The sequence below is a fragment of the Podarcis tiliguerta genome, assembly GCF_965153285.1.
Source record: "Podarcis tiliguerta genome assembly, chromosome: 12".
NCBI classification, from domain to species: domain Eukaryota; kingdom Metazoa; phylum Chordata; class Lepidosauria; order Squamata; family Lacertidae; genus Podarcis; species Podarcis tiliguerta.
The window spans coordinates 34,464,232-34,490,497 of record NC_139545.1 but is presented as its reverse complement, the minus strand read 5'-3'; the positions used below and the strand labels follow the sequence as shown (position 1 = coordinate 34,490,497).

General features: G+C 42.6%; 1 long non-coding RNA gene across 1 annotated transcript in view; it reads right to left on the bottom strand.

The window, feature by feature from the left end:
• The window catches only part of LOC310660774, a 176,315-nt gene that overhangs the window by 6,034 nt on the left and 144,015 nt on the right, over positions 1-26,266 (bottom strand). The window contains exon 2 of the long non-coding RNA XR_014503632.1: positions 3,565-3,616. This is a non-coding gene — a long non-coding RNA (uncharacterized lncRNA). The remainder of the gene's footprint in view (positions 1-3,564; positions 3,617-26,266) is intronic.

Below are 26,266 nucleotides of genomic sequence, written 5' to 3'. Positions count from 1 at the left end.
TTCCTTCAACATTTGAACTAAAGCAAATGTAATCATTATACGTCACAAGCCCGTTCTACCAACAATGCTTCTTGTGTGCTTTTATATATTATATCCTTCTTGCATGAAAGAAATACTAAATTATCCTACCACAAATTCCTGTGAAAAACTTACTTCCGTATTAATTATCAGAAAAGCATCAAAGAGGACTCCCAACTGCTTGAATGCATTCTCTCCAACCTTCCTCAGATGGCAATACAGACATTTCTCACTCCTGTCCCAAACTCACCCTCCTTGACACCCCATTCCCCCCCCAAAAAAGCAGAGCATTTCCTTTGAGAAAGGCAAGTGTCAGTCCCACTACACCAACGAGGCACACCTGAGAAAACCCCTTAATCCTCTTTTAATTTCATGTTATTCTTTGGTGCATTTACAAAAAGAAAGCACACACCAATTAACAAATTATAGAAAGGGCCAAGATTAGACACAGACACACAAAGCAGTTTCAAAAAACATCAAGACTCCTTGTCCTCTGCTTTGCTACCCCCCTTTTTTGCCTGCTCCTCGGAGCCAGTGCATCACGTGGGGCAAACCTTGGCGGGGGCGGCCTCTCCCACTCCTTGCCACTATGAGCTGCCCAAGGGAGGAGGCCGGCAGCAGTGGACATGGAGGGGCAATGGGATGCGCCATCGCTGCTCAGAACAAGCACTGGCTCATCCTCCTCTCTGAGCTCAGAGGCAGCAGCACCGGCAGGGGAAAAAGAGGTCAAATCAGAAGCTGGGGTGCTTTCGTAATTCTGGGACTGTCCCTGGAAAACGGGGACACTTGGATGGTACGCTTGAAAGTTTAGGAGACCCAATCCTGCAAAGACTTTTGTGCTTGCTCTCTTTGGCACCTGATTGCTCGCAATAAGTTTAGTTTTAAAGCACAAGTGGGGAACTTCAGGCCTTGTAGCATGATGTGGCCTTCCAGACCTTTCTATCTTAGCCTTGGAACTCTCCATAGGCCACATTCCCTCTGCAGCCACAGCCTTCACTGGCCTTGCTACACATCCACCTTGACTGCTTTTGCAAAACCTTTCCAGATCAGAGGCTGTGTCTTCCATCATCACTTTATCCTCAGCCACTGCTAGTTTCTTTAGATCCTAAACAATCCAATAGTGGCTGAGGATAAGGAGTAATAGTACAGTGATACCTCTGGTTAAGAACTTAATACATTCCAGAGGTCCGTTCTTAACGTGAAACTGTTCTTAACCTGAGGTACGACTTTAGCTAATGGGGCCTCCTGCTGTCTCCGTGCCGCCAGCATGCAATTTCTGTTCTCATCCTGAGGTAAAGTTCTTAACCCGAGGTACTACTTCCGGATTAGTGGAGTCTGTAACCCAAAGTGTTTGTAACCCGAGGTACCACTGTAATTTAACACCTCTGGGACTTAAAACTACTTTTAGCTGCTTATGAACAAACACTGGGATTGCGTCCGTCTTGCACACCCTACCACCTGACACCACAATGATACTATGACTAAGATGTAAAAGCCTCAGATCAGAGATCAAGATGCAGTATCTGGCAGTCCTTCAGTTTATCTGTGCCTCCATTTCTGCGTGCACATTTAAAGCTAGATGGCATGTTAAATCAATATTTCATTCCCCCAAACCTCTAAAACTTTCAGAGCAAATGCATTTGCCATTTGCAATATAATAAATTATATTTGCTTATTAATTTTTTATTAATGAAAACAGTTCCATACATAGTAAGTGATATGTGTAAATCAATGATGTCCATAAGGAAATAAGTATGGGCAAACCAATTCACTGAATACCAACTGAGTCTATTTCCCTCAAATAAAATCAACTACAGGTATGTCCTAAAGTTGTCAAACCGTTCACTGGAATATTGTGGTTTTCAGACTCATCCTGTGCTAAGAAAGGCATGCTGAAGTCCACTGAAATTAAGGGTATTATGAATGCCCAACTTCACCTATGTAAAGTTGCTGCACCTTGCTGCATTTGGTGTTATTCTGAAAGCCTTTTGAGAGCTAAATTCTGAAGAAGAAATGTAGTTGAAAAGACTTCCTTTTTCTATCGAGCTGGAATCACCCTACTGGATCTGACTTCTGTAATTTTGAAAAACAGTTGGGCATTTTTTTTAAAGGCTCTATTTGATGACACTCCTTGTGCAGAACTCATATGGCAACAACATCTGGAACTACTGGAAAAATTGACATCTCCCATCTCAATTTGTTCTTGCCTTTCTGAATAAACCAAGTGGCTACTGTCATAAGCCATTTAACTCGTGATCTGTGTGTTGATGCTATATAGGATGAACCGTCAGAACAACTGTTTGGAATATCTTCCCTGGCACTGAAGTATTCTAAAGCTCTGGACTGACTCTGCCACGGGGCACTCCTGCATATGAAGGACTATCAGTGCCGGATTTACATATAAGCTAAACAAGCTATAGCTTAGGCCCCCACTCTCTTGGGGGCCCCAAAAAAATGTAAAGGGGGAAAAACTGGATGTGCATTTCCAAAATATAAGATAAAAAAACAAAATAAAACCTACATACAGTTAGAGCTTAATAATTATTTCACTATTAATATACTTCTTATTAATTGTATTTTACTATTAATATACTTCTTAACTGTATTTCAATTCAACAATTACTTTGATAACATACATATTTTGTTATGTGCAAATGGCTTTAGATACCTAATAGGTCCATAAATTACCATATTGCATATATTCAACACAAACAACAGTGACAATTTGTTGTTGACAAAGGACAGCTGGACATATAAAGGGCCCCATTATCTTCAGTAGCTTAGGACCTCATCAAACCTAAATCTGGCCCTGGAGACTATGAAACACTTCCTGTTTGGGCAGAGACATTGCCTGAGCAACATCCTGCCTGGCTAGGGAAAGTTTCCGTTCTTAGTCCCTGGCTTTTGACAATAGGGCTAGGGGGCGATCCAAGGGTGCTCGCAGCTGGCCGGCTCTCCATAAACTGGGCAAGGTGAAGCGGGCAGGGGCTGGAGCCTGGGGGGCTGCCCACTCCCCTCCCAGGGATGGCATCTTTGGTGCGGGTTGGCACCACGGGGTTTCTCCCCCCCCCCCCCGGTGGTCCATTCTTTTGCATTCCCTGCTGTTGCTTTGGATCGTACCACCTGACCTTACTATGCTATTGGGAGTGAGGGCTTGGGGATGCTGACACAAAGTCAGCTTTGATTTGGGGCAGCTGTGGGGAGGGGGAGGGGAGCCTGTGGTGCTGGTCCACACTGGGAGTGTTGTTTTGGGGAGGGGGAGGGGGGATCCTTCAGCTCCGACACCCGCCTGCGGGCGTCCCCGGCTCGCTCCCAGCTCCAGTGGCTGTGATCCTGGGACCTCCAGGGGACAGGCTGTGCTTCCCGCCAGGCGCTTTGTCACCCCCCTCTGTGATGCCGCATGGTGCGGCCTGCGCCCACTGCACCCACCTTGCTCTGCCCCTGCTTACTCCACCTTTGTGTACACTGCCTGCCAAAGAATAACATGAACCAAGTGTCGACAAACCACAATTAACAGGCATTTGCCTCTTCCAACTTAACACTTACCTGTTTAATCCCTCACGCCGCACCTCGTCTGACGTCTCTTGTTTTCATTGTTCTGTATGGAAATTAAAAGGTATAAATGTAAGAATCTTCTTTTGTTCTGGGTTCCCCTCCATCGCCTGTTTGTTACGTAAGGGGGAACACTGTTGCCAACCGTCTTTATTTTGTAATAAAGATCAGGCTTATAGCCACTTTGCTTTTCATCAAAACAAACAAACAAACACTAACTGGTCCTGTTAGCAGAAGCCCACACAATGATTGCTACTAGTCAGGCATGGCCAAACTTGGCCCTCTAGCTGTTTTGGGACTACAGTTCCCATCATCCCTGACCACTGGTCCTGTTAGCTAGGGATGATGGGAGTTGTAGTCCCAAAACAGCTGGAGGGCCAAGTTTGGCCATGCTTGTATGAGGCTTCCCTCCCTTCTCCTAGCCCCCCCTCCATTGGCTGGAGGGGGGTCAGGAGTCCTTTAAGAGCAGCATGCAGTGGGGAGTGAATGGGAGATAGCGCATACATTTCTGCTTGCCCTGTGAAACTCTCAGAACATTTGTAACAACACAATGCTGTGTTCCTTCCTCTGTGACTTTCACCATCACTATACAGAGAAGTACCAGAGCCAAACATAACTGGGTCTCCTGAAAGATGCATCAAGTGATGGACTCCAATGGCACCAAGATTTTCCAAAATGTACAGAGCCATATGCTGGATCTATGTGGGGAATATGGATCTGACCACATGATATATAAATGCACTCTTGATGGTGTCAGGAAAGGAGAACACAGCATTCTTCTGAATGTTGCGGCAGATTTGGTTTATATAACTTGCACTGCTCTGAGATTTGTCATGGAAGAATGTCTAGCTTATATAAACAATGACTACCTAGATAGAAATTATTCATGGGGAAAACCAAATTTCTCTAACTCTCCCTTCACGTTCCTTCTTGATCTATGAGTAAGCAGGACAGAATTGCCAAATGTAACTGTCACATCTGGCTGCTTGTCTCATTGCTTTGAATCATACTCCTCTCCAGCAGCTCTAAAGGCACAGGAGTTACTGGTGTATTGGTATATTAACTAAGGAATAAGCTGCACAGGAACACATGTCAGGGAATCAGCTCAGGCTGCATTTTCACATCCAAGAAAACGGGTTATGCAAGTGAGATGGTGCTTGAGGAGTCTGAGCTTAAAGCCAGGCTATATTATTCATGAAAGCCTATACATTTTGTAAGTCACCACACAACACAAATCAGTAGCAGCATATGTGCCAATGCAGAACTGCCCTCCTGAACCCACTTCGGGGGGGGGGGGGGCATTAAACAAAGGGGAGAAGTTCAATTCAATTCACATTTAAAGGCAAACCTATCCTTTTTGTTCTTTCTAAAAAAGTATGAGAACCAAAACTCCACTGTCCTTTTGACATATATTGTGGTAAGCTATCCATTAAAATGCAGGAAAAAATGTGAAAATAACATACAATAATGCATTGTTTCTGGGGAAATTGTTTTGCAAAACTGGGTATACCAGGCAAGATTGCAAAGGTGTACATTAAGAAACATTTGCAATAGAGAGCTGATGGATTGTCATGAGGACATTAAAAAATGCAAACTGATACAGGAGTGTGGATAAATGAATTTAAGATTTGAAAGGAGAGAAACTGAAATTAGCAGATTTGCTAGTCCCTCGGTGGCAGTGATTGGCTACGGTACCCGCACTGGCGGGAGTTCCAGCTTAGAGGAGATGGCGTCACCTGTGCAACTGTCTGGTCCTGACCTGGTGTCCCAACCTGCCCCATCTCCATCTAGGTAAGCCACAGTGATGCTACCTTCACAAGGGCAGTTCTGCACTGCTACTGAACATGACAGGATTTAGTATGGTGCTAAAGAAGCTTATCGGGGCTTTTTTTTAAAGGGCCTTGGCCATCAAGATCACCGTTGCCTTCATCTGCAAGACAAGCCCATCCATCTTTCCCTGTATCATTCCACATACCCGGTCCATGATGTGAAACCATAATAGAGCACACAATTTAAGGTAGCTGCAGAGGAAATGCCTCAGCCTAGTGCCAGATGCCTCAGCTTAGTGAGAGAATCTCCATATAGCAAGAGAAGAAAATCTCAAAACCACCACCAGAAAAATGATTGCAAGTCAGTATTCCAGGATAACTCATGGGGACTTATTTCTGCACAAAAGTGTCTAGGATAGGGGGTTGTTTTATTTTCATGGCAACTTCATTCCATTTCTAACATCATCCAATCCAGCTTGCAACTGGAAATATAAGCAACTTGGTTTTCTTTCTGTTGTCTATACAGTAATTTTGTTGTTTGAGGTTGCTTTTTGTCTTATCAAATTGCCCTTTCCACTATCCTCAATAAGGGAAATGGTCTTGATATAATTCTTAATACACTCTAATGCACTCTAATGTTAGCATCAAACTATTATTTCAGAGCGCTTTAAAATAAAACCCCCACCTTGTCCTGTTTTAAAGGTCTTTTTAGCCTATTTCCTTTTCTTTCAACACCCATACTAGGTAAGAGAAGACAGTGACTGTAAATAGAACCAGGCATTTCAAAGTACGTTCCCCACCTGTTCAGTCACTAACAAGTTGGATCATCAAGCATTCTGCTCTTTCCTTTCCATGTTGCTCATTTGGATTTAAAAGGAAGATAAAAATACTCATTATGGGTCATTTCCCAAAGATAAGCGTTTTAGAGACACAATGCACATTAAGGTCAATAGGACTTGCATGATTAGATAGACCATGTCTAGAAACTACAAGTCTTTGGACGTAGTCCAGGAGGTTTTTAATCTAGCATTCTTGCCATAAAGTGTTGTGGTACCAAGAGGGGGAGTAGCCTAGCTGAGAAAGTGCTAGATGTGAGCATGAGAGGTGAGGGCTCAAATTCCCACATCTCCTAACTACAAAGCAATTGTGATATACATAACAGGAAGGCCCTTTACAAGTTAAACATTCTATGTTTGTACTATGTAGGGCAGAATGAATATGGCCTCCACTTTAACATTTCCATCTATTTTCAGGGAGTTGTACTGAAATCTGAACCAAGGGAGTAAGACTTCACTGGTGCTCCTCCTGGCAATTCAGGCTGATGGTCGCCATTTTAGGGTTGCTTAACTACAGTTAATTTACAATGAAAGCATAAGCTTCTAATCTTTTCCTTAAAGTCTTGCTAGATAGAAGAAACATAGGAAGCTGTTTTGTATCAATTCAGACCAATGAACTGTCCAACTCACTGGCAGCAGCTCTGCAGTATCAGAAAAGGAAGTCCTTTCTCAGTCCTATCTGAGCCTGCTGGGGATTGAACCTGGGACTTCCTGTGTACAAGACAAATGCTCCACCCCTGAACTACAGCCCTTCCCTGTGAAATGACAGAGGAAAAGGGAGTGTGCATGTCCAAGGTTTCCTGTGGCTCACTCCTGTCATGATGAACCATGGTTTACTGTGATGGCTGAAATGGCCCTAAGTATTGACAGTGGGAGAAGACATCAAAGGAAGAGGATGAAAGTGATGAAAGGAAGAAAAACCAAAGCTGGATGCTTTGTTCTGGATCGTGATAAAGTCTAAGGGGTTAACTGAAAAATCCATTTTTAACTCTAGCCTATGAATGAAGGCTTCTCTGCAAAACAGTTGAAAGACATTTCTCTGCCAAGAATCCTTCTAAATTAGCAGTTTGAGAGACAGCTTCACTGTCAAGGTTTCTCAGTATTTATGGCAGCTAAACCATGCTGTACTTTGATATACAAATCCTCTCGTGCCAAGAGGTCATCGAAATGCTACTTGAGGGTGCTACTGAAATATTATTATGGTTTGTTCCTGCAAAAGCTCAGAAATCATACAAATAGTGCCCCTAGCACTTCTCATAGTTTCATATCAGCTGTCTCTAAATCGCCAACCATTACAAATACTGTCAGGTTTAATGGATGGGTGTCTTGGGAGAGGAATGACACACATTTGCCGTCTTAGAGACAAGTCTCCTTTAAAGGTTTTCATTCTGAGCTTGCACGCACCAGAGAGGTCTTGCCTTGATGGGCTCTCCCTTGTATTTGCTTCAGTGGAGAAGAGACCAGCTCCCTCATTGATTCTTCCACTTGAAAAAAAAGCAGATGGAATGGATGGACACTTGAGGATTTGAATCTCTGAACAATGACTCTTTGAAACACAGATTGGTGGAACAGGAAACTTACTGAAGCAAAGAAAAAAGGTTCAGGTGGACTAATGCTGGAAGCCTCTAGCCCTAAGCAGTTCAGGCTGACTCATCTCATGCTGTTTTCCTTAAATATTGAATAGAACTCTATCTGTAGTTCCTATTTCTGCCTATCTGTACTGCCTTGTCACTCTCTTACGCCACGTCCTCTTTCTGTTTCTTAACCTCATCCCTTTTTCTTCTTCTTTCTTTCTTTCTTTTGCATCCACCCTCCTGAATGCTATCACACATCTGTTCTAGTGTTCTCGAAAGTCCGTTGGTAAACAAATTGTCCTCCCCAAATAAAACCAGATGCTCCTTTGTCTTAAATTATCTAGACTTTCAGCATCCCTATAACTCATTCGGGCTTCGCCAGATGTCTCCTAGGAAAATGTCATTGGAGCTATATACGAATATCGGAAGCTACTTTATGCCATGGTCCATCCAGCTCAACATTGTCTACACCTGCCTTCTCCTGTCTTGTTTGGACTACAGCTCCTATCAGTTCCCCAGCCAGCAAGGTCAGTGGTCGGAGATGATGGCAGTCCAAAATATCTGGAGGTCATCAGGCTGGGGAAGTCTGGTTTACAATGTCTGGCAGTCAGTTTTCTGGGTTCTGTGTAGCACTATCTGGATTTGCATGTCATGCATGTACTGAACCAATGAGCTATGCCCCTTCCCCTAAGTAGCTCCATATCCACACCTCCTTACCCCAAGATAATAATTAAAAAAAACCACAGCACCCTTTTGGCTATATATTTATGGAAGAAAAAAATGAAGCTAAAGCCTGGAGACATCACAACAATAGGGACGTGTTTGTTTATACTGGGTGGAAATGTGCTTCGGTGCAATTTGAGAAATATACCACTTCTTTTTGGGTTTATACGGACAAATTCAAACTGTTCAACCAACTAGGTCAGTACTGCCTTCACCAGCAGCTTCATAGAATTGTGGAGTTGGAAGGGATCCCAAGGGCCATCTAGTCCAACCCCCTGCAGTGCAAGAGTCATGACTCCTTCCCAGCCCTAACCTGTTTATTTTTAGACTATATATATCTCCTCTAAGTGGTGCACAAAAAACTAAACCAACAACGGACAACTTAAAGAATAACAAACGTTACAAAATGCACAAATATACAAGTGTTACTTTAAGAGAAATTGCTAAGACACGTAGAGCAATATCACTGCCTTCTCCTTCCGATACACCTCCCCTCTTGGTCTCTTGACTCTCACCTGGGACTTTGTGCAGCCATGCTGCCTCTCACTCACCCAGGGCCAAAATCATCTCATAAATCTCATAACCAAGAAGGATGCTGGATGCTGGCATTGCCTTGGTTTCTTCACTCTTGACTTACTTTTGATGGGCAGGCACCAAAGCAGATGGAGCTACCCACGTTTAAGATACCCTCAGGCTACTCACATTTCAGCGGTGCCTTGTGCAAGGCCAAAATGCAGCACACATCCCTCTCCAATGCTGAGATCGCTTGCAGCCCCACCCCGAGTCAAGCCCCTGGAAGTTAGCTCCTATGCCCCTCCACTCACCATTCCTTCTCTCCTCCTTCAGCTGCTTTGTCCCCAGGACCTTTGGGATGCATTGCATGCGAGCTGAACGCTAACTAAACTACAGCTTCTCCCCTATGTGTAAAAAGACACAGTTGGGTATGAAATTCTGCCGCACCCTCTTATTGTGACATTGTTGTGCCATCTGGGTTCTTGTGTGAAGAACACGTGTAAGAAATCAGCTGCAAACCTGATGTCTCTCAGTAAGAAATTTGTCGACTAAGGCTTAGAAACAGACTTGATATTTGAAAATGTAGTGCATGAAACCAGATACTGATGAGTAAGCGAACTGCATATAAACATTGCCAGGAAAGGAGATGCAATGCAAATGAGAAATGTCTGCAGCGTTATAACCATTTTTCCTTTAATGCAGAGATGACTTGAACCTGTGACATTCCAGATATTCTTGGACTACAACTCCCATCAGCCCTTGTCACTGGCTATGCTGCCTGGGGCTGGGGGTCCCACAACATCAGGAGGCCCCTCCCTGTTTTGCTTGGGAATAAATCTACATCTTAAGAAGAGAAGTGTGGCCATTAATCAGAGTTTCTGTACTTGTTACATGCTTATTACTACAGTGTTGTTGCTGTTATTATTGCAGCTTGCTTACCATTAGCCAGGTTTCAAGCAGGACTAAAATTCTTGCCATGGGCTTACTCTCAAAGTTCTCCAGAAGAACATACTATCCCTCTCCTCTGATATTCATTTTTTTAAAAAAAACACACACCTGTCTAGTACATTTCAAAGACAGCTTCAGTAAGGTAAGTGAAACCTAGATAACTAAAGGCTATGGATAAACACCATTCAAGTCACAGCATCTTAAAACCACAGCATATGAAATAAAACACCACGTGCATTATTATTTTTACATATGTCTCCCTCACCTCTCTCCATATGAATTGACCCAGACTTTGAGATCATCCTCTGAGGCCCTTCTTCATGTACCTCCTCCACAAGAGGCCCAGAGGGTGGCAACATGAGAACAGGCCTTTTCTGCAGTGGCCCCCCTGTTTGTGGAATGCTCTTCCTAGGGAGCTTCAACTGACACTTTCATTATAGGCCTTTAGGCACCAAGGCTCTTCAACCAGGCCTTTGGCTGAATTATGTATTTTCTGTATCCTTATAAATGAGTCTGTGGGATGTGGTGGTGGGGAGGGGGTGCTATTGGTTTGGTTTGATCTTGTTTTTGTTTTTATTATGTATTTTGTATTTATATATTGTATTTTTATGTTGTGAACTGCCCTGAGATCTACAGATGAAGGGCGGTATACACATTAAATAAACAAAATGCTGTATACCCTTTCATCTATACAGGATAATTTTTTGGGTTTTTTAAAGAAGTCGATAGTACCGTGCATCTAAGTAGTTTCACTTAGCAGCTGGGTGGTGAAATAAAGGTGTTTGAGTCTGTACTTCATAGTATAAATTCTCCCTTCTGCTAATAAATAAAATAAAATAAACCCACCAGTTTCCTTTAAATGAAATCTCTAGCTCTGAAACATATAACTAAATGTACTAGATTTAAAAGGAAGGGAAGAGAATGGGTTGAATATATATTAAAAACTATGTCCCAGCAGTGAGGCATAATGGACTGTGGAATAATTTCCCTGGGGAGAATTCGGAGGTGGGGTGGGAGACAGAGATGCACTCAAGAATCTAGTGCAGACTGGAGAATACTTAGTTTTATAGTCCCTAGCTAGGGGAAGAGTAATAAAGAGGCAGGGGAGTTTTGCCTTGGGCAGCCCGGGCCTATGCTCATACATTAGCAGTTGTTCCTGCAGAATTGATCTCCTATATTAGACAAGTAGACCGTCCAACTCTGCCCTACTTCACTTTTTAAAAGCCAGAAAAATCCTTTTATTTCTCTCTTTTTATGGTGCAACATTCCATCACTGCTGGAGCAGGAAGGATTGCTGAGATAGTCCTTAGGATGCTAAAGACAGCTGGTTATTCCATATCCCTCTCCAGCCCACAAAGTGTCAATGGAATTTAGTCCCAGTTCTGTTCCCCAAGCAATGGAAAAATTATCCACATATTAGAATTTCAGGTAGCTCCTCTATACACTGTTACGCCTTCAATATTAGTTCTTTCTCACTTCAGCTAAAGGCTTCAGGTGTCTCCATGCATGCGGTTTCATTTGTGGGCATAATGTGGCATGGTATTGGCCGTAAGGGTGGATTAACTATGAAGACACGGCAGCATTTTCTTCTCACTGCATCATAGGCTATGAAGTCCTAATGAAGCATAATAAGCAAAAACCATTAGTGCTCATCCAGCATCCCTATCAAAAAGAAAGATAGTGCGGTGTTGTTTTTCTAAGTCAAGAAACAGAATATGAAATAATTGTTGTGTTTGAAAAACCTCTGATGTTTGTGGGTGTGGGTGTGCTGCCATAGCAGCATCTAAGCGACTGGTCAGCAACAGGTTAGCACAAAGTTAATGCAAAGCATTGCGGCATCTCTGTGCTATGTGGGCAGGAGCCACCGATTCCCCATGCATAATTTACAGCTGGCTGCACGGATTCTACCAAATCTGGAGTCTTTGAAAAGTTAATGAGGACATTCTGGGCTAGGCTACGTTGGGGATCTCCAAAGTTCTGAGCCGAGCTGCTGACTGCATTTCCTTTCCTCCGAATGCCATCAAAGTGGTGCGTCTCTAAATTAGTCAATACACAAGAGAGGAAGCCAAAAGGAAAACAAGGACGGTTTGTGCCTTTATGCAATGCTCAGGTACAGTTAGAGACAGGTCTCCTTTCAGGATGTGAGCATACTGCTTGAGCAAAAATTAACTGCATTTTTTAAAACCCATACCCACAGAAGCATATAATGTGAATCTGGCTGCTTCATGCTATGGGACCATAACTTCTTCTTTTTTTTTGCTTGTGCTCATAGACAACCCTTCTGCAAATGGTTCCAGGATAGATTACAAAATCTATAAATGCAACTTAATAATGTGGTTCTTGGTGGATCAACCAGATATAGATACAAGTGGGCCACTTAGGGCATATCTATGGGCCTTGATAGTTGAAGTGGGTAGACTTGATCCTCCCCTAAAAACCACAACTGGTAGACATGTTGTTGATTTCCCTCTTCCTTAGCTGGTTAAAAATTAAGCAGCCAGAGACTACATTTCAAATGTAAAGTATGGACACAACCCATGGTCTTTGACATGCACCCCCCAAAATGTAAAGCAGAAATGTAACAAAGTTTGGGGTGGGAGGGGGACAAAGAATCACATAGTATTTTTGTATAGACTTCACTGAACTCAGTGGGAATTGCTTCTGATCAGACCTGGAGAGAAATGGGCGGTCCATAGAGAATCGGGGTTAGCTACAGCTCCTGATGAGAGTATACTATTTCACAATTTCAGAAACAATGTATGAACCAACCAACACACAGCCATATTTTGAAAATTGCCACATCTCCAAATTTTGAAATGCAGTTCTCCAGACAAGCAATGTATACAAAAATGCATATACTGGAATAAAGTGTGCATATAAATTCATAAGTTAGTGAAAATAACATACGAACCCGCATCACACTAGGGAAGATTGTTTTGCAAAAATGTGTATATTAAGGGGAAATGTTACCATTAAAATACTGGTGAATTCCCATGATTAAAAATAATAATAATCTGCAAACTAATGTGGAAATGTGGAGAAGTGAATTTAAGATTGGAAAAATCAAAAACCAATAGAAACTAGAATCGACAGATTTAAGCATCCCTAGTGCAGCTGTGCAATGTTCAAACTGGCCCCACGGACATCAGTAATGTTCCTTCCTTCTCTTCCCTGTTGCCTGTCTCCTTCCTCTACTCACTGTCCTCCTCAAGGCTCTGAAATTAATTTTTAAATCTTAACCTTCATTCCGATTACGAATGGCCTTACCGAAGCACAGGTATTAATAATGACGTGAGCGCAGAGAGGGCATATTTCATTTTCTCCTGCAAACCTTGCAAAAGCAGCAGCAAACAATTGTTGGCTTTTGTAGATATTGCTTGCCATCCCAGAAAGCATTTCCTGAAATCAAAAGCTGGCATGGCATCAAGGGCGAAAATAATCTTCCCTTAATCAATACAGTGTGACAAGCTAACTTCAGTGGCAGCAACAATCCCCCAAGCCCGTCCTCCAAACAAACAGCAGCTTCTCTCTAGGGTTTTCCACCGTATATAATTGCTTCTCCCAGAACAGAAACCTCTAGAGATGGTTCGTTTTATCTATTGTATACACAGCTAAATAGGCTTATGTCACTTTTCTCTACAGAGCGATAAAGCTATGTTTAAATTCATTTAGACTAATGCCATAGCAGGCAGATATGTTGCAGCAATCATACTTTTAAATAAAGGCAAGGCTTACTAAAGGCTTGTGACAGCTCTCTGCAGCTAATCCCAATTATAGCAACATTTCCCTTACTTCTGGTGTGTAACTATTCCATAGGGAACATGTAGATTGTATGGATTGGGATTAAAAGAAATCAAGACTGTCAAAACCACTCACAGTAACTTGGATAGGTTTTGCCCTTTACCAAATCAGGCATCAATTTTTCAATGACTCCCACATGTGCAATTCTCAGTTTTTGAAAGCTAATTTTTGCCGGGCTGCCTCATGGCATTATGTTATGTCGCCAGGATTGATGTGATTGGTCAACACCTGACACCCTGAAAAATCAGTGCCTGTTCAAGTACAGCAGGTATAAGGACCCTATGGCCTTCAGATGCTGTTGGACTATAACACCCATCATCTCTGACCATTGGCTATGCTGGCTGGCAATGATGGGAGTTGGAGTGTGACAACATCTGGAGAGCCACAGGTTCCCTGTCCATAGCATAGATCAGTGTTTCCCAAACTTGGATTTTCAGCTGTTTTTGGACTACAACTCCCATCATCCCCAGCTAGAAAGGCTAGTGGTCAGGGATGATAGGAAATGTAGTCCAAAAGCAGCTGGAGACCCAAGTTTGGGAAACACTGGCATATACAATACTGAGTTAAGGGCTAATAGTCTGACTTGATGTAAGGCAGCTTCCATGCCAAGCCCTGCGCTGAAGTGATGCTGAAACGATGCAGATCTGAGTCTCATCAGCATCCTTATGAAAAACTATCTGGGACTCCCAGGTATGTCACCTTGATTTTCACGGTGGGAAAAAGGTGAGATATAAACTGAAACAAAAAACACAGTCCGTTTGAAATGGCAGGATGATCACCGAAGCACACAAATGAAGCAAATGGTTCAAAGACATTTTTGATAGCAGTTTATCTTCATGGCAACTTGGATTTCCAGTACCATTAAATTAATTGTCCTGAACAAGGGAGCAGATCCATTTGCCAGGCTGGCATGTGAAGCTGCTCCTTATCCCTGACAGGGCCCACCATCACTTGACACCTGCACTAGGCTCCCCAGTTTAAGCAGCTGGGTTGACAAAGCAACGTTATAATTTCCCACAAGTGATGCTACATTGATGGCCATTATGGCCAATGAAAATGGCAGCTTACCTACCCACCCCTTGAAGTGCTGTGTTGCCTCCACCACCAAGTAAACCTGAGGGCTCCTCATCATTGTCTCAAATTATAATAGGGGCAATTGGGCTGTTGATTATGGATTCTAAGAAAAGCCATTAAGAACAGCAGGCGAAGTCCACCAGGACTACTACTAGCAGGGGTATGCTGTGTTTGTCACATGCCGCACTGTTTCCCTTCCATTGCAGTTCATCTTCTACCATCTTTCACTGTTTGGGGTGGCAAAATTATGCAAACTACATTACTTCTGCTGTCATTATGCTATTCCAGCTCCCCTATTTCAGTGCAAAAAAAAAAAAAATGCAATGCAAAAGATGGGACCGAACATAAATCAGTTAAATATTGTTTGCAGACTGAAAGCAAAAACAACAGTGAATACCCATCACATTCATTGGATTGAATTCCACTCTTGGCACAGGATGAATAAGCAAACATCAGTGATTTCTGCTCCCATTGGAATTCTCCTGTTCATAAGCACAGCCCCAACCTCATTGCCACACAGCCCTCTCTGCTTGGTATGTGGGAGGGACTCTACTGCTGGGAGGCTATTGTTGTCCCACCAGATGAGCCTCTCTTGGGCAGTGGGAGAGGAGAAGAGGGGTGGGGAGACAAGGCGGTGGAGTCCTCTATCATGGCTAATAGCCATGGAGCAATCTCTACTCAGTCCAATCTCATTTTAAAGCCATCAGTGCTCATGGCCGCCCTCGCATCCTGGGGCTGTGAATTCCACAAATGAATTATACAAGTCCTTCTTCATTGCAAGGTGTGGAGGAGATCAATAATTAATATTGTGCTCTGGAGATTGCTCTGTCATATAAAGTTAATATATTTATGGAATCCATTGTAAATAGCCACTAGCATAGCTGGCTGTGGCATCTAGGAATTGCTTCCAGGTTGTTCCAGGCAAAGAAGCTTTAAAAGCTGGCAATTTTAGGAACTCAGGTGATTCCCATAGGGGAGTCAGTAGATGGGATAATTAGTTTTGTGTGTGTGTGAACAGTTTAGATTGTGTCCTTAGTCTACCATAGATGGAAGGCTTGTCATTATTTACAGACAGCACACACACGCACACGCACACACACACACACACACCCCTTTCTAAAGAGCTACTCACCAGTGTCAACAGACCACACAACAATCACACAGGAATTCTGCAACAAATCTAGATTCCAACTAAATTCCTTTATCTGCTTGGAAAATGCTATTGCAGGACCTGTAAAGTGATGTAAGCCAAGCATTGGGGGGGGGGGGCAACCACTCATCTTATTTTCATTTTCATTTTTACCCGCCTTTCATCAGAAGGTCCCAGAATGGGTTACAGCAATATATAACACATATCATTAAAAATAAAATAAAAAATTGTGCAGTAGCACCTTAGAGACCAACTAAGTGTGTTCTGGGTATAAGCATGCACATGGAAGCTTATACCCAGAACAAACTTAGTTGGTCTCTAAGCTGCTACTGGAGGGACGCGGGTGGCACTGTGGTCTAAACCACTGAGCCTGGGGCTTGCTGATCAGAAGGTTGGTGGTTCGAATCCCCGCGATGGGGTGAGCTCCCGTTGCTCAGTCCCAGCTCCTGCCAACCTAGCAGTTTGAAAGCACGTCAAAGTGCAAGTAGATAAATAGGTACCGCTCTGGCGGGAAGGTAAACAGCATTTCCGTGCGCTGCTCTGGTTCGCCAGAAGCGGCTTAGTCATGCTGGCCACATGACCCAGAAAAACTGTCTGCGGACAAACGTCAGCTCCCTCGGCCAGTAAAGCAAGATGAGCGCCACAAGATGAGCGCCACAACCCCAGAGTCGACTTAACTGTCAGGGGTCCTTTACCCTTTTTAAAGTGCTACTGGACATTCATTCATTTAGACTGTGTCAGACCAACACGGCTACCTACCTGAATCTAGAATAATTTAAAATAGTTTAAAACAAGGCATTATCATCCATCAAGAGTGCCTCTCTGCATTCTGTATAGGACTAGCACGCCATTCTCTAAACATAAGAGTAAATAAACAGAAACCAGGTATCAGAAAGTGCAATATTCAGAAACTAGTAGGTGAACATTTCAACCTGAGACTAACTGATCTTAAAGCAGCCATTAAAAAATATATATATTTAACTTTTCCCATAAAAAGCACAAAGTAGGTACAAAATCACCAGAGTGACATACAAAACTTCTTAATCATTTGAAATGCAACTCCTGACAGAACTATGATATTGAAAATGTTTTGCTTGGGTTCTGTCATTCGATAAAAGGCATCAATATACAATGGATTTAGGAGTGGATTCTGGGTGCTCACAAGAAACAATGGCTAAATAAAATTAATGAGATTGTGTAGGGATGTATAAATCTGTTAATTTCAGTTTCCCATTTTTTCCAATCTTAAATTCAAGTTACCACATTTCCATATCAGTTGGTAAATTTCTGTTAAAACATCCTCAAGAAAATTCATCATCATTTCAGGACAGTTTCTCCTAATATACACATTTTGCCAACAATCTTCCCTAATATGCACATTTTGTCAACCAATTTCCCTGATATAGAATACATTTTTGTATATTGTTTTTACTAATATATTCATTCTTATGCACACTTTCCCATAATTCACACTTTTTTGTTCAGAAAACTGCATTGCCATTAAAAAAAAGAAAAGAAAAATCCTGCATATTTTGAGGAAAGCTACATTTTGGTTTGCATATTGTTCCAGGAAGCGCAGAACAGGTAGGCTTCCCATAGGCATTGTGTTGGCCACTGTGAGAAAGGCCCTAGGTGGGCTTTTGGTCTGAACCAGCAGGGATTCTTCTTATGTTCTCAGGTTTGTGTTAAAATGTGAAGCAAACGGAATTTCTCTTTCATCCCTGGCTATGTGGCAATGAACGTGTGTGTGCCAACGTGGAGAGATACCCTGGAAGCAACAAATATCCAAAGTATCTTGATTGTGACAGGAATGTATTGCCTGACAGACGACAGAAAAAGGAATTAACCAGCAGAACTCTGCTGGGAGTTGAGGCAATCGAATTCCCTCAGGTTGAAAGATATATAGAGATGTTGTAACAGGAAATCAGGCAGTTTAGAAAAATCCATTTTGGAGAAATAATGTTTGCTTCTTCAGAAGCTCTCTCTAGGGTTATGAAGGACAAGGTCTAAACACTAAGAAAGGATGGATCTTCCTCGCCGGCCTTTACAACTTCAAATGGGGGCTGAATACTTTCCTGGGGGAAAGTTGGTCAGCTCTTTACGGAAACATCAAGGAGGAGAGAACAGCTAAGAATTTCAACCATATTTGCCATGATAACGTAAAGCTGGACTGCATCGTCATGCCTACTACTATACCCAGTCCACAGGGAGTTCCTTTATTTTCCTACAGACTTTTGTATATACTAAGGGAAAGTGCAAGCAGTAAAGGTAAAGGTACCCCTGCCTGTACGGGCCAGTCTTGACAGACTCTAGGGTTGTGCGCTCATCTCACTCTAGAGGCCGGGAGCCAGCGCTGTCCGAAGACACTTCCGGGTCACGTGGCCAGCGTGACAAGCTGCATCTGGCGAGCCAGCGCAGCACACGGAAACACTGTTTATCTTCCCGCTGGTAAGCGGTCCCTATTTATCTACTTGCACCCGGGGGTGCTTTCGAACTGCTAGGTTGGCAGGCGCTGGGACCGAACGATGGGAGCGCACCCCGCCGCAGGGATTCGAACCACCGACCATGCGATTGGCAAGTCCTAGGTGCTGAGGTTTTACCCACAGCGCCACCCGCGTCCTGCCCAGTGCAAGCAGTGGCATCCCACAATATATTTATTGGAGCTGGTGATATTTAACTTAGGGTGAAGACAAACAGATATTCTAAGGTCCCAGGACAGGGTCAGAAGGCACAAGATCTGTTGGGGACCCAAATAACTGAGTTGGCTTGGAACCCAAATATCTATAAAGGTGCACTTCTTCCCATATCCCCCTGCCCATGTTTAAAGATATTCTGCAGAGGCCCATCACCAGGTGCATTCTTTATCAGAGGTACAGTAGCCCACAAAGAAAGAAAAGAATTTCTTAGCAGTGGTGCCCCAGTCTATGGATTAGATTCGTCAAACAGACTCACCAGCCTCCTGCGCTGCAGTCTTTCTGGGACCAGACAATTCACCCAAGTGATTTAATTATTTGTAAAATTTTAATTGTTTTAATGTTGCTGGCTATGGTTTTATGACTATACTTGTCTTGTGATACAATTGACAGTGCACCACCCTGAAATCCTAAATAGACTGTTGGGATATATTTTTGTCAGGAGACAGGAGTTGTTGCTGCCTCTCATGTCATTCCTCTCCCTGCCAGCTCAAATGAAGACACAGGTGAGGCAGAGGAGATGGGATGGGATGGCAGCAGCAGCTGTGTATAATTACCCAGATACAACAGGGAGGAGGGAGAGAGAGGGGAGAAAAGAGAGAGAACAGGAGAATATATGAAGGAAACCACTACAACAGAAACCGTCTGTGGCTCTAGATAGGCCAATCTACATGAAGGGAAATAGGCTACCTTGCAGATTCAATGATGGGTACCTAAGTCCAACAAGTGAAGGTCCCACCTGGTGGTCTCTGACGAAGAGATTATCTACAGCTCTGAGGAACATCGGCCTTGGAGAGCACTAACACTAAGCAGCTTTGGATCTGGTCAGTTCTTGGATGGGAGGCCATCTTGGCTTCTTCAGGTTTCTAATTGTGGTGAAAGAAGTTTGAATACATCTCTGCCCAAGCATGAAGATTTCCAGAATATTATCTTCTGTTCCCTCATAACCAATTGCCGATCAATGAATGTGGTCATGGGACCCTCCAGACATCCTTTTTATTCACGATGCTGTTAGGGCTATCTTAGAATCATAGAATCAGAGTTGAAAGGGATCCCAAGGGCCATCTAGTCCAACCTCCTGCAATGCACTTTCAATATCATTTGCACCTGCAAAGGTTTGGGGGCAGTCATACTGTTTCAATCAGTGCATATCCTGTAGCTTCCTGCTGAAATCCTATAACTTTTAATGCCCCAAATTTTCTGAGGATTTGGTTTTTTTGCTCTGCTTTTCTTGTGCTAAAAGCCCCTCTAGATAGCAATAATGTGGTAGCATTAGGAAATAATTGCAGAACTACTAAAAAAACAAAACAACATGAGTACACTATTGTTTATCAAGAACATGTTGCAGAATATATACCCACAATACTGTTAATGTGCGCACACACACACACGAACAAGATTTCTTGGATGCCAAGCTCCTAGCTTGGTGCAAGTACTCTTTGGTGAGAGAACTCCAGCAGATTTAAAAGCACAAAACATGCAGCAAAATATAGGCTGTCAGGCCTTTAAAATATGCCCTTCCAAGTCAGTTTCAAAATGTCTCCTTAAATAGTTCATTTCCAAAGCTTCTGTTCCCCCAGCATAGAAAAGGACCTCATGCTTGTTAAGTTAAAAGTGGGCTTACTTACAAACTCTTCAAAAGTCTGGTCCATGTGCTTTTCCATACATCAGTCAAAAATGTTGCACAGGCAGCAAAACGTAGCTTAGTTACAAAATGGTAAAAGTTGATACAGGAAACAAAGAGTGGCTGGTGAGAGCCATGCAAATGACCTGGAACAACCAGCTCAAACCTCTTTACATGATCAACTTCTCATGTACACAGGGGAGGAGGAGACAATAGATTTGATTACCTACTTCCTCCCAAGATAAGGGAAGTGACATAGCTAAGTCTGGCAGGACATCTTACTCTATAGTATTAACCCTTTCATGCATTAATTAGACTTAAGGAAATCTAAGTGAGCCTGGTTATCCGACAAATACAACACCAATCTGGAGTGGCCCTATCAGGAGTGAAACGTGTATCTGCCCCTGGTATGTATAAGATGAAAACTGCTTACAAACTGTAGGAACAGTGAATTCCACTGTGACGCTGCAAACTGCTTTTTCTTGTTCTGCCAAATGGCTGTTCAGTATGAAAAATGGCTCACTGTCAGCAGAGAGCCTTCTTCTCCCTCCTGAGATCAGCATTCTTCATTGTTTTATTGAGATAAACTGACAGGACATGCAGACCTGGAACTTTATTTTTGCACATACTAAATTGCAAATCAAGGTGCTGTCAAGGGGGACTGGCAACAAAACAATGAACTGGAATCGGACCAGCTCAATCAAATTTGCATTGAGCAGCCCCAACAAAAGCACCACTGATTTAATATCTTTCAGGTGAGTTGGCACGTAATGAGTTGTTATTTTTTAAAGCCAAACAAACCTTTCACACGTGTTGGCTACTATTTGTCATCTTTATCACAAGAATTGTAGCCATTACCATCTCCATGTTTATGTAACATTCAGCTCAGCCCTAGAAATTCTGCATCCTAGCCCTTGCTGCATGGTGAAGTCACTGTGCCAATGACCTTCCAACAAAGCTGCCAACATACCCAGAGAACTAAATCTTGTCCAAAGCATTAAAGCAGGGGTAGAGAACCTCAGTCCAGGGGCCAAATGCTACTCCCAGGCCTCTCTGGCTGACCTTTGGGCCTCTCTGCAATCATCTCTCCAGGACATACCTGACTGACCCTGATTTCCACCCACTTTAAGTGTTTTACTTGGTTGGAATGTGGCCTTAAACTGTGATAACTTACTTAGATACAGGACAGGTGTGTGCAAAGGTGTGTAGGAACTAGAAACACGGAAGAAATTCAATTTAAAGCTGAATCTACCAAATTCGCATGTAAGAACTGAATTGACAGCCATTCTTTGAAATTCTCCAAATTTTGCAATGCAGATCTACAACCAAACGTTAAAAAATATATGCCTGTATTAGGTGAAAGTGAGCATAAAAAGAATCTTTGTGAAAATGACATACAAAAATGCATTATATAAGGAGAGACTCATTGCAAAAATTTGCTATTAGGAGAAATTTTCACTAAAACATTGAAAGGTTTTCAGGAGGATTTTCCCCCAATTGCAAATTGCTGTGCAAATGTTGGGAGAACTGATTTTAAGATTGGAACAATGGGAAGCTGAGAGAATGGAGATTGATAGATGTGTTCATCCCTGATGGAAACTAGCCTACAGAACAAGGGTAGAATTCGCATTTGTTCCTCTGCCCACTTTTGCCTCTAACCCCATGCACCCCTGGCATGTAAATTGCCCAGAAGAGATTGCAGCCCTCAGGCTGAAAAGGGTTCGGCACCCCTGCAATATAGCAAGGCAGGTAGATTTATTTCTGGTTGCTAACATGCCCAACCATTCTTGGGAAAGTTTATTTATTCCAGTTAATTCTCCAAGAGATTGGGGGGGGGGGGTACAGCTTAAACAAGAAGTCTCATTAATGATATCTTTCATTATGCAATGCAGCAAAGAACAATAAGGTAAGTGTTGGCTGTTTTCAAAACCAATGTCATTTTGGGCTACATGAGATAAAAGAAGCTTCCCTTTAAAAGCTCCCCCCTCTGCAGTCAAAACAACAGGGTACCTGGAATTATGCATTCAGAAATACCAGCCACATCCAGGCTCCTTTGAAGGCTTCGTTCTTTTAGTCTTAGAACAGCAGAAAATTATAAGTGTTCAAGAGAAGTGTTTTTATTATAGGATGTCCAAATGATCAAGCATTCTAAATCCAAATTGGTGAGGAGCTGGAAGATGATCTACTCATTTTGGTCACCACATGCTTTGAATAGCTTCACGTTGTGGCTATTATGGTCAGGCAGCAATCCTGTGCCCGCATACCTGGGAGTAAGCCCCACTGAACACAGTGGGACTTCTGAGCCAACTTTTCAGCTGTTTGTAAAAGCTACATTTGAATGAGGATCAACCCACTAAGCTCTGTCGTCCCCGTCCCCCCATGGACCCTGCGTTCCTGTGCCCACCATCCTACCTGAGATGAAGGGCAAATTTGAAGAAGGGAGCCACATCTTACTCATCCGATTAAGAACCCCAGATTTTGCAAGGTTCGAAATGATAACATATGGTGATTGATATGGATCAGCAGAAATCTGAACTGTGCATTGAAATGCCTTGGAGGAACACGCTTACCCTTGGAAGCAATCACACTGAAACCTTTAGTATGGAAAATAAGAAAGCTACATTTCATATGGGAAATACATGTCTGATAGTTAAGTCCCAGCTCTATCTAAGATGGAGGTGCACAGGGCCAAGTTTGGTTCTTGATCTCAGATGTTGGACAATGTGATGTTTGTGGTCTACTTTGTCGTTTCTATGTGCTGTAAACTGCCTTGAGTACAGTACAGTACAGTACAGTACAGTACAGTAGCAAAAGGGGTTTACAAATTTAAAGAATGAAATTTGCATTGTAAGTTGTCCAGACCAGCTTCTTGTGCAATTGAAACCAGAGGCAATTTTAGGGTAGCACGACCAGTGCAGCCGCATAGGGAGCTGCACTGCAGGGGGTGGCACAACAATGCTACAGAGCACAGGTTGAGAGGTGAGGGGCACCGAATATTAGCAGGGTGCTGCTAATACACAGGGTGCTACTGAAATTTGAAAGCCCAAAGTCCACCACTGTTGAGATGATATTCTCTGCACCAATGCAAATGTCCAACAGGAAAGTACAGTGGTACCTCGGGTTACTGGCGCTTTAGGTTACAGATGCTTCAGGTTACAGACTCCGCTAACCCAGAAATAGTACCTCGGGTTAAGAACTTTGCTTAAGGATGAGAACAGAAATTGTACGGTGGCAGCGGGAGGCTCCATTAGCTAAAGTGGTACCCCAGGTTAAGAACAGTTTCAGGTTAAGAACGGACATCCAGAAGGAATTAAGTTCTTAACCCGAGGTACCACTGTACATTCAAAAAGATTAATTCACTGTGCATGCCAGGAGGAGTGTATACAACAACGATGGAATAAGAGAGCATGTTAGACGAATTGTGTGGAATACAAACATCTGAATAAAAATGATCTTGCCCATGCCACCAACCCTACTGCTCAATTAACAGGCAACCATTTTCCCCAAACAATGCTTGCAAATTGAATTGCAATAAACACAATAGACAGCCCATTTGTTGAGATTTAGCTGGATATCTGCAAATAAGTGATTGCATCTCAGGTTGAAATCCCAGCAGCTGATCCATTGCCGGAGCCTAGAATACACGGCAGGTGCACAAATGTCTTCAGGGATAGCAGCTGTCTCTAGCCATGGTATCTGATGAAGCCACCCAAGGTATCAGAGCACATAAGTCACACTAAGAAAGCTTTTTTGGGCGGCATTCAACAGTTCCAGCTAAACAACAGGGGCTGGATTAAACTGGCCTCCAAGGCTACCGAAGGAATGTTTAATATGAGAAGCACTATTTTTTCCCTTCCCTTTTATCTCTCGTAAGGAAAGAATAACAACCTGGATTTAAGACACTGTGGTTTCTCTTGTTGAGGAAGCAGGCTGGAAGTGGAAGGAAATATAGAGGTGTTGTGGCTTCACAGATCTGCTGGAAATTTCTGATTTTACATTGAGCATAAGCTCATTAAGTTGCCATCCTCTGACCTTCAGAACACAGTGGGATTTACTTCACAATAAACATGCATAGGATTCTTTTTAGGAAAGCCCAGGCTCAAATCTCATCCTGGTAAGATACTAGGTATCTTACGTGTTAAGTATAATTGTTTGTTTAATACTGAAATGGAAAATAACAATGAGTTGGAATGTGTATTGCTGAACGTTTAACATGGAAAATTCCATCAAAGTTAAGAAGAACTCTCTGGGTACCTGATGAGTGCTGTCTGAATGAAGTCGCAGTCTGCCCAGTAGAAAGCAGCTTCCAAAACATGCTATGCATGTTCTGCCACTCACAACAAGCAACCTTTTGGACATTTCTTCTGAGGATTTCATATAGGAGATCATTAAGCACATCACAAAGAGACAGAAAATAAACCTGAAGAACACTGTGAATTTAAAACAAATTCCTTTTGCAGACTCTGAATTACCATTATTCACATGTGACAGCTGTGAAATCTCTGAATGTGTAATGATCAAAAAACTTGTCAATTAAACCTTTCAACTTACTTTTTACACACACACACACACACACACACACACGGGGGACACTGCAGAATACTAATAATTTTCAGAATGATGCTCTTGCATAGACAGGTGGTGTTCAAAAGCACGGAAAGATGCAAATATCTCTCTTTCAAAATGCCACTGTTGAATGACAGAACCTGATCGCTGACCTCAAAGGAAGAGCAAAACAAAGAAACTGGATTGTCTCCTCTAAAAGTATCCTTGTGCAATATTATTTAATCAACAAAACAATTATAAGTTACTGGTCTTTGTAAATATCTTCATATATTGTCACTAATTTGCAAAAACGATGTTTCTGATTGCTGCTGACAGCTCTGAAAGGCCCAAGAATATCTATCTTCCTCAAGAATCAGTGGGTTTTCCAACAGCATCGACAGAAATTGTTCACAGTAGAATTTATTTCCCCCCCAAGAATCTGTCATTCAAATGCATCAGGGTATAGTAAAGAATAAGTCCACTAGACAGGGTCTGCTATGGTAGGTGCCATAAATCCAAGAGGTAAGTGAAAGCAGGACATGAATCAGTCTCAGGGAGTTTCTGCCACTGGATTGAAAGTTACAACTAATATTTTATTCTGGCATTAATGCTAACAAGGGAGTAAACTTCCGCAGTTTTCACTGTGAAGTTGCTCAATTGCTCGTGTCATTTCAAGTACCTTATTAGTCAAGTGTTTCTTAAGAGGGAACTGCTGCAGTATTAAAATGGACTTGTGGATTATACTCATTTTAATAGTTCTAATTGTATGAAAACTGGCAAGTTTTATGCACAGGGCCATTTCAGAGTATGTATTTAAATAGGACTCTGTAATTTTCATATCTTCACAACAGCATTGCATCAGCCTACATCAAACAGCTTCAAATGTAACCCTCTGGCCCACTCCTGAGAAATTTAGGCCAAATCCACTCCATACATTTAAGGATCCTGGAATATGCCATTCAATAAGGGTACAGAATTGTTAGACCTCTCCCGTATCCCCTCATAGAGCTACAATTGCCGCAGTGGCTTAATAACCAATCCCTCTTCCCATGGAACTCTGAGAATCATAGCTCTATGTAGGAAACATGCATCTCCTAACAACTCTCAGCTCATTTAAGAAACTGCCGTTCTTAGGAGGATGCTATGAGTATTAAACTGGCTTAAGAGTGCTTTAAATGTATGGGGCTCAAATGACCTTAGCCATGATTAAATCCCATTTAAATAAATGGAATGTTACTGTCAACATGATTAACTTAAGCCCCATTGATTTCAAATGGACTTAAATTTGATCTGGACTGAGTTCCGCATTCAATATCACAGCAGGGCAGACTGCAGACATTTTGCTGCTGGAAGCAAAGGACAAGATGGTGACCCACAATTCCAGGCACAGAAGTATAACAATGGCAGCAGGGATGCCAACTCGAATAAAATATTTAGGGACCTAAG